The sequence below is a fragment of the Prunus persica genome, chromosome G4, assembly GCF_000346465.2.
Source record: "Prunus persica cultivar Lovell chromosome G4, Prunus_persica_NCBIv2, whole genome shotgun sequence".
Taxonomy (NCBI): Eukaryota; Viridiplantae; Streptophyta; class Magnoliopsida; order Rosales; family Rosaceae; genus Prunus; species Prunus persica.
In genome coordinates this window covers 3,741,026-3,748,777 of record NC_034012.1, presented here as the reverse complement: position 1 = coordinate 3,748,777, position 7,752 = coordinate 3,741,026, and the positions used below count along the sequence as shown (strand labels likewise).

Here is a 7,752-nt window from a genome sequence, read left to right as displayed (position 1 = left end):
GAGAACTAACAGGACCTGGCAGAGCTAGCTTAGCCATTGCTGCTATGTTATACGAAGCAGTCTAATTTCTATGGTTGACTAATTCATGAAGAGGAAGATGGGATATTTGTAGCAGTGCTGCAGAGGAGGCCACATAATGATCATGCAAGAACAACTGAGTAACAATCTCATATGCTCCGTTACAGTCAGATTGTATATAGGCTGGCATTTGTACCTGTTACACACAATAAATTGCTTGCCTCAGCTTCTTTGGTTTGGTTATAACTTACATCCAAGGTTCAATTAATTCCAGTCTTCCGTATCATATAATTCCAAATTCAAGTTAAACAGTAACACTTTTCTTTGCCTGGGCTTGAGCTTTCTTTGGTCAGAGTTCTCCATTGATTTTTTTTTAGAAGGTTGTAACTGTCAACCTTTTAGAGTTGGTGGAAAGAGATGTGAAGACATCCAAACTTTTCTTCCTTTTTAAAGACATCTAACTTTTCCCTTTTTCTGTTGCACCAGTTGAGGTTTCTTGCATTAGAATTAGATTTGTATTCTTACAGAACGGTCAACTTGGTTTTTATCATAGTAATTCTAGACTACAATCCCCACAACGGGTAGTAAATTCAAATACCATTTTCCTTTTGGTCAGATTCAGACATAGATGCAATCACCAAAACCTGCAACACATGATCATGAACACTTCAATGGAGAAATTGATGGTAGGGAGCTTAGGCACTGATAAGAGTAGTTTAGATCATTTTTATAAAAAAAATTTTAAAAATACTTGCATAAAGCCGGGTATAGCCGATCGGCTATACTATTTTGAAAAAAACCAGAAACAGCCGGGTATAGCCGTGCGGCTATACTATTTATAAATTAAAAAAGGGACCCGCCTAGCACCTCTAGGGACACGTCTAAAAAACAGTATAGCCGTGCGGCTATACCGATTTTTATAAAAATGCCCGAATATAGCCGAACGGCTATACGATTTATAAATCCAAAAATGGACTCGCCTAGCGCCGAAGAGCCCACGTGTGAAAACAAGTATAGCCGGGCGGCGATACTAATTTTACGCGAGGAGAGTACAGCCAACCGGCTACACTATTTGCTATTAAAGAAATGTCAAACCCTTCCTTCAAAATTATAAAAGGCCATATGAGTCCACGAATATGGCAAATAACAAAATTGCACTCTCACACCACACACATGTAGGAAACATATGGCTGCACTGCACATACGCGAGAGAGAGAGAGAGAGAGAGATAGGAGTTTTATGCGAAGTGTGAGAGGGTGGGGAGGAGGGATGGTGATGCGATGGGTTTTGGGTGGGCGGAGGAGGCTGCTGTGCAGTAAGGGTTTAAAGTTGTTAGAAGGGGCGGCAAGAAAGGAGAAGAAAATCTGTCAACATATATTAATTCTCTCTCTCTCTCTCTCTCTCTCTCTCTCTCTCTCTCTCTCTCATTGCAGGGTGTATATACTCGTAGCAGATGAAAAGCAGAGGCTTCTACAGGAACATTGGTAAGTGACCAAGATTATAAAGTTCTGTAGGACAAATCTACATGACTTAAAAAATGGGTCTGGGCTGCGCTAGGAGGGTCTGGGCGGCCCTAGGACGGGTCTGGGCGGTGCTAGACGTGTCTGGGGGGCGCTAGGCGGGTCTAGGCGGGTCAAGGCGGCGCTAGGCGGGTCTAGGCGGCGCTAGGCGGGTCTAGGCGGCGCTAGGCGGATCTGGGTGCCAGGGTGGGTCTGATACTTTTCTTTTGTTCTTCAAGCCTACTGCCTAGCGATTCTTCTTTGAAGCCGATATTTCGAGCAAGAACTGTATCAGATGCACCACCTTCTTACCCCAGCAATATTGTGTCATTCCAGGCACATTTCTGCAGCCACTTTCTTTTAGTCTATTCTTTCACTTCATTTTCTTTTATGTTTATTGATGGGAAACTGAATCCTACTTTTGTGGAAGGGGAATTTAAGCTCCCATTATCAAGCATACGAGCATATCTAAAAGAGCCTATTACTCCCAGGTTTCACATTCTTTTCATTTTGTTGGATTATCTTCTTATGACTAAACATAATTGATCTGCTAGGTGCACTTTCTGTTTTAGTCTTTAAAGAATCTCGTTGCTTGTGTTCCGTGTAGGTTCGCGCACTTAGGTTCTGCAGGAGTTACCCGACCTGACAGGCCTGAACTTGATCTAAGTAAACAACCTCCTGCTGTTCACTTAAACAAGAAATAGGATTTTATCCTGACATTCAAGTTGAAGGTTTCATACTAATTCAATGCAAGCTGTTTGATATTTTTATATATAATCAGTGTATCAAAATACCACTTCTTAGCTCTTTTCTGTTCTTTTTCTTTTTCTTTTTCTGTGTCGGATTTAGCTCTTTCGATTTTGTACATTGATAAGTTTTGGAGCAGGGGGAGGATTTAATATGGGAAAGTGGAATCCCATATACAATTGTGAGGCCTTGTGCATTAACTGAGGAGCTTGCCGGAGCAGATCTCATTTTCGACCAAGGAGACAATATAACGGTATATAATCAAATAGAAGACCACTATTCTCTCTTTGTTGTATGCCTGTGATGACATGTATTGCTCTTTCTTTCCCTTATAATAGTAATAATATCTGAATGTTATGATTTATAGTATTTAGATATATGCAGGGTAAGATATCAAGAGAGGAGGTTGCTCAGATTTGTGTTGCTGCGTTGGAAAGCCCCTACGCAGGTCAAGACATTTGAGGTCACCGCCCGACTTATGTCCCTTAATTGTGTGCTGTGGCTGTAATTTGCTATTTTTGGAAGTTAAAAGCTTTTGCAGATTCTGAGATGCTTATAAACTCATTTGCAGGTTAAAAGTGTTGTGCCATTTAGTGAGCCATTTACAGTGGACCGTCAAAATCCACCCCCCGAGAAGGACTACACTGTTTACTTTAAAACTTTGAAAGATGGAATTATAGGAAAGGAAATCCTGTACCAGTGTAATGTTTTGCATACATAGAGCTTCTAATTTCAACCTTAACTCTGTAAGTATAATTCTCTCAGCAACGAGTCAATGACTAATGAGAAGAAAATCTAACATATATTAATTCTCTCTCTCTCTCTCTCTCTCTCTCTCTCTTTCATTGCAGGTGTATATACTCGTAGCAGATGAAAAGCAGAGGCTTCTACAGGAACATACATAAGCGACCAAGATTATAAAGTTCCGTAGGACAAATCTACATGACTTAAAATGTTTCACCTAAGATGATAGGTTCTCACTTTCAAAAGGTAGCCTTGATCACGATGAGATCCAAATCTCCTGATTATGTATAGAGGTTTGAATTTTTTTTTCAATTCAGCTGTATAATATTATTTTCTTTTCTACATATGAGTAGCTTATATAATGTTTTCTAATGATTTTAAAAATATACGTACATAAATTATTGTACATGTGTTTGGCCTTGAATGTTAAGTTAAAGATATTGGCAGAATCATGGCTTGTAACCATTTCTATGGTAGCGCAGCGCACACACTCGGCATAAAAGTGAAGATGGAGATCAATGTCACAGTTTTATATCAAATCAAGAAGGAAATTCCAATGCTGCGGCTTATAAAACTAAGAAGGGTTCATAGAGCAAGCACCTTCTGTACACTACAGGCAGATCGTAGAAGCTTACAGGAAATTGGACTATGACTAGCTATGAGGGTTATTGTAAGTCAATTTTTCATTAAGACATTAGCCATAGCAATCAAGGCTCACGACCAGTAGAGCAAGTATTCCAGCATTAAGTATACAAGTTCAATGTAAACCAAGAGTAATTTGACCCAATTAGTGCGCGAGATTCATTTTGGAATGAAAAGTGGTAGATCAAAGTGGCTGACAATAAAGAAACAGTTAAAAGTAGTGTTCTTAAAGTAAATTATTAATCAAAGTTAAAAAAGAAAAAGAAAAACTGAGGTTTAAACATATAAAACCACACCCGATCACCACCAAAACCTTCACAAAATTAAGGTATCACCCTCAACACTAGGCTGGGACATGGATTATTTGACTTGGACAATACGAACTGTACTTGTGAGGGTTTGCACTCAACATTAATCCAATCTCCTTCCTTTGTTCTAACCTCCAAGCCAGCGACATCATGCTGAACGACAATAGTGGTGAAGTTCATGTCTGTGTGGCTCGGAAACCTTACGATGGCATCGTTGTCCTCTAGTACTGTATCTTTGATGAATCTAAGAAGGTGACCGTTGGAACTACCAACCGGCCACTATGTTATATCTTAATATAATTTATCTATAATTTTCTTCAATATTATGAGAGAATTATCTACAATTTTTTAAAACATTTTAAAAAAAGAGTATAGCCGCACGGCTTTACTGTATTGAAAAATAAAAAAGGGATCCGCCTATCTAATAGCACCCACGTGTCAAAAAAGGTATACCTCCCGGCTATACCCTTTTAATAATAAACATAAAAACCTAGTATAGCCGTGCGGCTATACTATTTTAAAAAAATAAAAAAACCAAGTATAGCCGGCCGGCTGTACTATGTGTAAAAAACAAACAAAAGACCCTGCCTAGGGATTAGGCACCCACGTGTCAAAATAAGTATAGCCGCGCGGCTATACTAAAAGGTATCGAATGGTGCGCTCTGTGGTGAAGCCCGACTCCATGTTCCACCATGCCAAAATAGTACACTTCAACCAAATTCAAGGAAAACCAGAACACCCAACTTGAAATATATTATTCCAGGGATCATATCAGCAATACTCCCGGTGGCCTCTGTATCAATGTTCATGCTGCGCAGGAAAAGGAAAGTGGAAGTTGCAACAGAGACTGTCTCATTACCTCGACTTCTTTCACACCTTGAACTTCTGAGGGCGATGAATGGATTTGATGAAAGCAACTTACTTGGCAAATTGGTGGTTTTGGCTCAGTATATAAAGATACAATTTCAGATGGGATAGATGTTGCTGTAAAGGTTTTCAATTTACAGATTGAAGGGGCTTTCAAGAGTTTTGATAGTGAATGTGATGTGCTGAGCAATATTCGTCACCGAAATCTTAACACAATCATCAGTGGTTGCAGTCAACCTGATTTCAAAGCCTTAGTACTGCAATACATGCCTAATGGGAGCCTTGACAAGTGGTTGTATACTCTCAAAATTCTCCTTTGAATATCCTGCGAAGGTTGAATATAATGATAGATGTTGCGTCGGCATTGGACTACCTTCATCACGGTCATGGTTATTCAGGGCAAGTTGTCCACTGTGATGTGAAGCCAAGCAATATACTACTAGATGATGATATGGTTGCACATGTTGCTGATTTTGGCATTGCAAGACTCTTAGGTGGAGGAGATTCTATGACCCAAACCACAATTGGGTATATGGCTCCAGGTGATGTACTGTTGTGGTTACTTTTCAACTTCTAATTTTCTTTTCATCATATATAACTAAATTGGCGTATATAGTATTGCCGAGTTCGGAATGGAAGGAATTGTTTCAACAAGAGGGGGATGTGTATAGTTTTGGTATTGTAATGATGGAGACATTCACAAAAAGGAAGCCAACAGATGAGATGTTTGTTGGGGAAATTAATTTAAAGAAATGGATTGCAAATTCATTGTTTCCATATGCTGCAATAGTTGAAGTTGTGGATGGCGATTTGCTAGGGACAGAGGAAGATCATGATATTGTGAGCAGGAGGGATTGCTTATCATCCATTATGAGATTAGGGGCTAGCTTGTTCTGTAGAATCGCCCGAAGAGAGGATTAACATGCAAGATGTGGTTGTCACACTCAATAAAATCAAGATTAAGTTTTTTAAAGGACTGTGGAGGAGTGCATGAATGAAGTTCTTGTAGTGATGATAGAGCATGAAGTTATTGTTGTGAGGGGAGATATTAGATTTGGATTTCCTGTAGGTCCTTATCCTCCTATCAAATAATTAAGGATAGGAAAGTAAACATAAAGTTAAGCAGACATTCTGCATATGCAATGTAGGAACATAAGGGATTTTGTCTAATAGTCAAATCTCTGGCTTCTAGAAGATATACCATCACCGGAAATTATACTTTACTTACTGAATGCACACATTCAATAAGCAATCCAATCCAATCCACCTGCGTTCCTCTTGTCAATAATAACGTTGCTACTGCGGTATATAGCTATAGGCCGAGTAGCAGCGCGACTTACCAACTTAGCCATTGATGAAAATGAAAACATCAACTTTGCAGCTTAAGAGTCTACGAATCTCTACCGTACCCAAGAAGAAGAACAGAAGCAGGAAAGAAATAACAGGACCTGATAGAGCTAGCTTATAGTCTCATTTCTATGGTTGACTAATTCATGAAGAGGAAGATGGGATATTTGTAGCAGTGCTTCTGAGGAGGACACATAATGATCATGCAAGAACAACTGAGTAACAATCTGATATGCTCCATTACAGTCAGATTGTATATAGGCTGGCATTTGTACCTGTTACACACAATAAATTGCTTGCCTCAGCTTCTTTGGTTTGGTTATAACTTACAACCAAGGTTCAATTAATTCCAGTCTTCCCTATCATATAATTCCAAATTCAAGTTAAATAGAAATTTCAGAGAGTGTAAGACTTTTCTTTGTCTGGGCTTGAGCTTTCTTTGGTCATGAATTCTCCGTTCATGAGTAAATTCAAATACCATTTTCCTTTCGGTCTGACTCAGGCATAGATGCAATCACCAAAACGTGCAACACATGATCATGAACACTTCAATGGAGAAATTTAAAAAAACTACTTGCGTAAAAGCGATCGGCTATACTATTTTGGGAAGAAAAAAAAAAAAGGGAGTATAGCCGGGCGGCTATACTATTAATAATTTAAAAAAGGGACCCGCCTAGAGCCTGTGGGCCACGTCTGAAAACCGATATAGCCGTCCGGCTATACCTATTTTTATAAAAATGCCCGAATATAGCCGTTCGGCTATACTTTTAAATGCCCGAGTATAGCCACTCGGCTACACTATTTGCTATTAAAGAAATGTCAAACCACTCCTTCAAAATTATAGAAGGCCATATGAGTCCACGAATATGGCAAATCACAAAATTGCACTCTCACCACACACACGCGAGAGAGAGAGAGAGAGAGAGAGAGAGAGAGAGAGAGAGAGAGAGAGAGGAGTTTTATGCAAAGTGTGAGAGCGTGGGGAGGAGAAGGGATGGTGTTGCGATGGGTTTTGAGTGGGCGGAGGAGGCTGCTGCACAATGAGGGTTTAAAGTTGTTCGAAGGGGCGGCAAGAAATGAGAAAAAATCTGTCAACATATATTAGTTCTCTCTCTCTCTCTCTCTCTCATTGCAGGTGTATATACTCGTAGCAGATGAAAAGCAGACGCTTCTACATGAACATACATAAGCGACCAAGATTATAAAGTTCTGTCGGACAAATCTACATGACTTAAAATGGGTCTAGGCCGGTCTAGGCGGCGCTAGGCGGTTCTAGGCGGTTCTAGGACGTGCTAGGCGGGTCTAGGCGGGTCTAGGCGGCGCTAGGCGGGTCTAGGCGGCGCTAGGCGGGTCTAGGCGGCGCTAGGCTGATCTGGGTGCCAGGGTGGGTCTGGTTCTTTTCTTTTGTTCTTTAAGCCTACCGCCTAGCCATTTTTCAAACTTATGCACTGCATGATTGGTCTAGGCGGATCTAGGAGGGTCTGGGAGGCGCTAGGCGGGTCTGGGCTGCGCTAGGCGGGTCTGGGCGCCAGGGTGGGTCTGGTTCTTTACGGTTTAGGGTCTGGGTGCCAAGGTGGGTC

The 7,752-nt window shown here is 40.5% G+C and overlaps 2 pseudogenes; both read left to right on the top strand.

The window, feature by feature from the left end:
- On the top strand, positions 1,716–3,416 carry LOC109948871 (annotated as a pseudogene).
- LOC109948506 lies at positions 4,611–5,402 on the top strand (annotated as a pseudogene).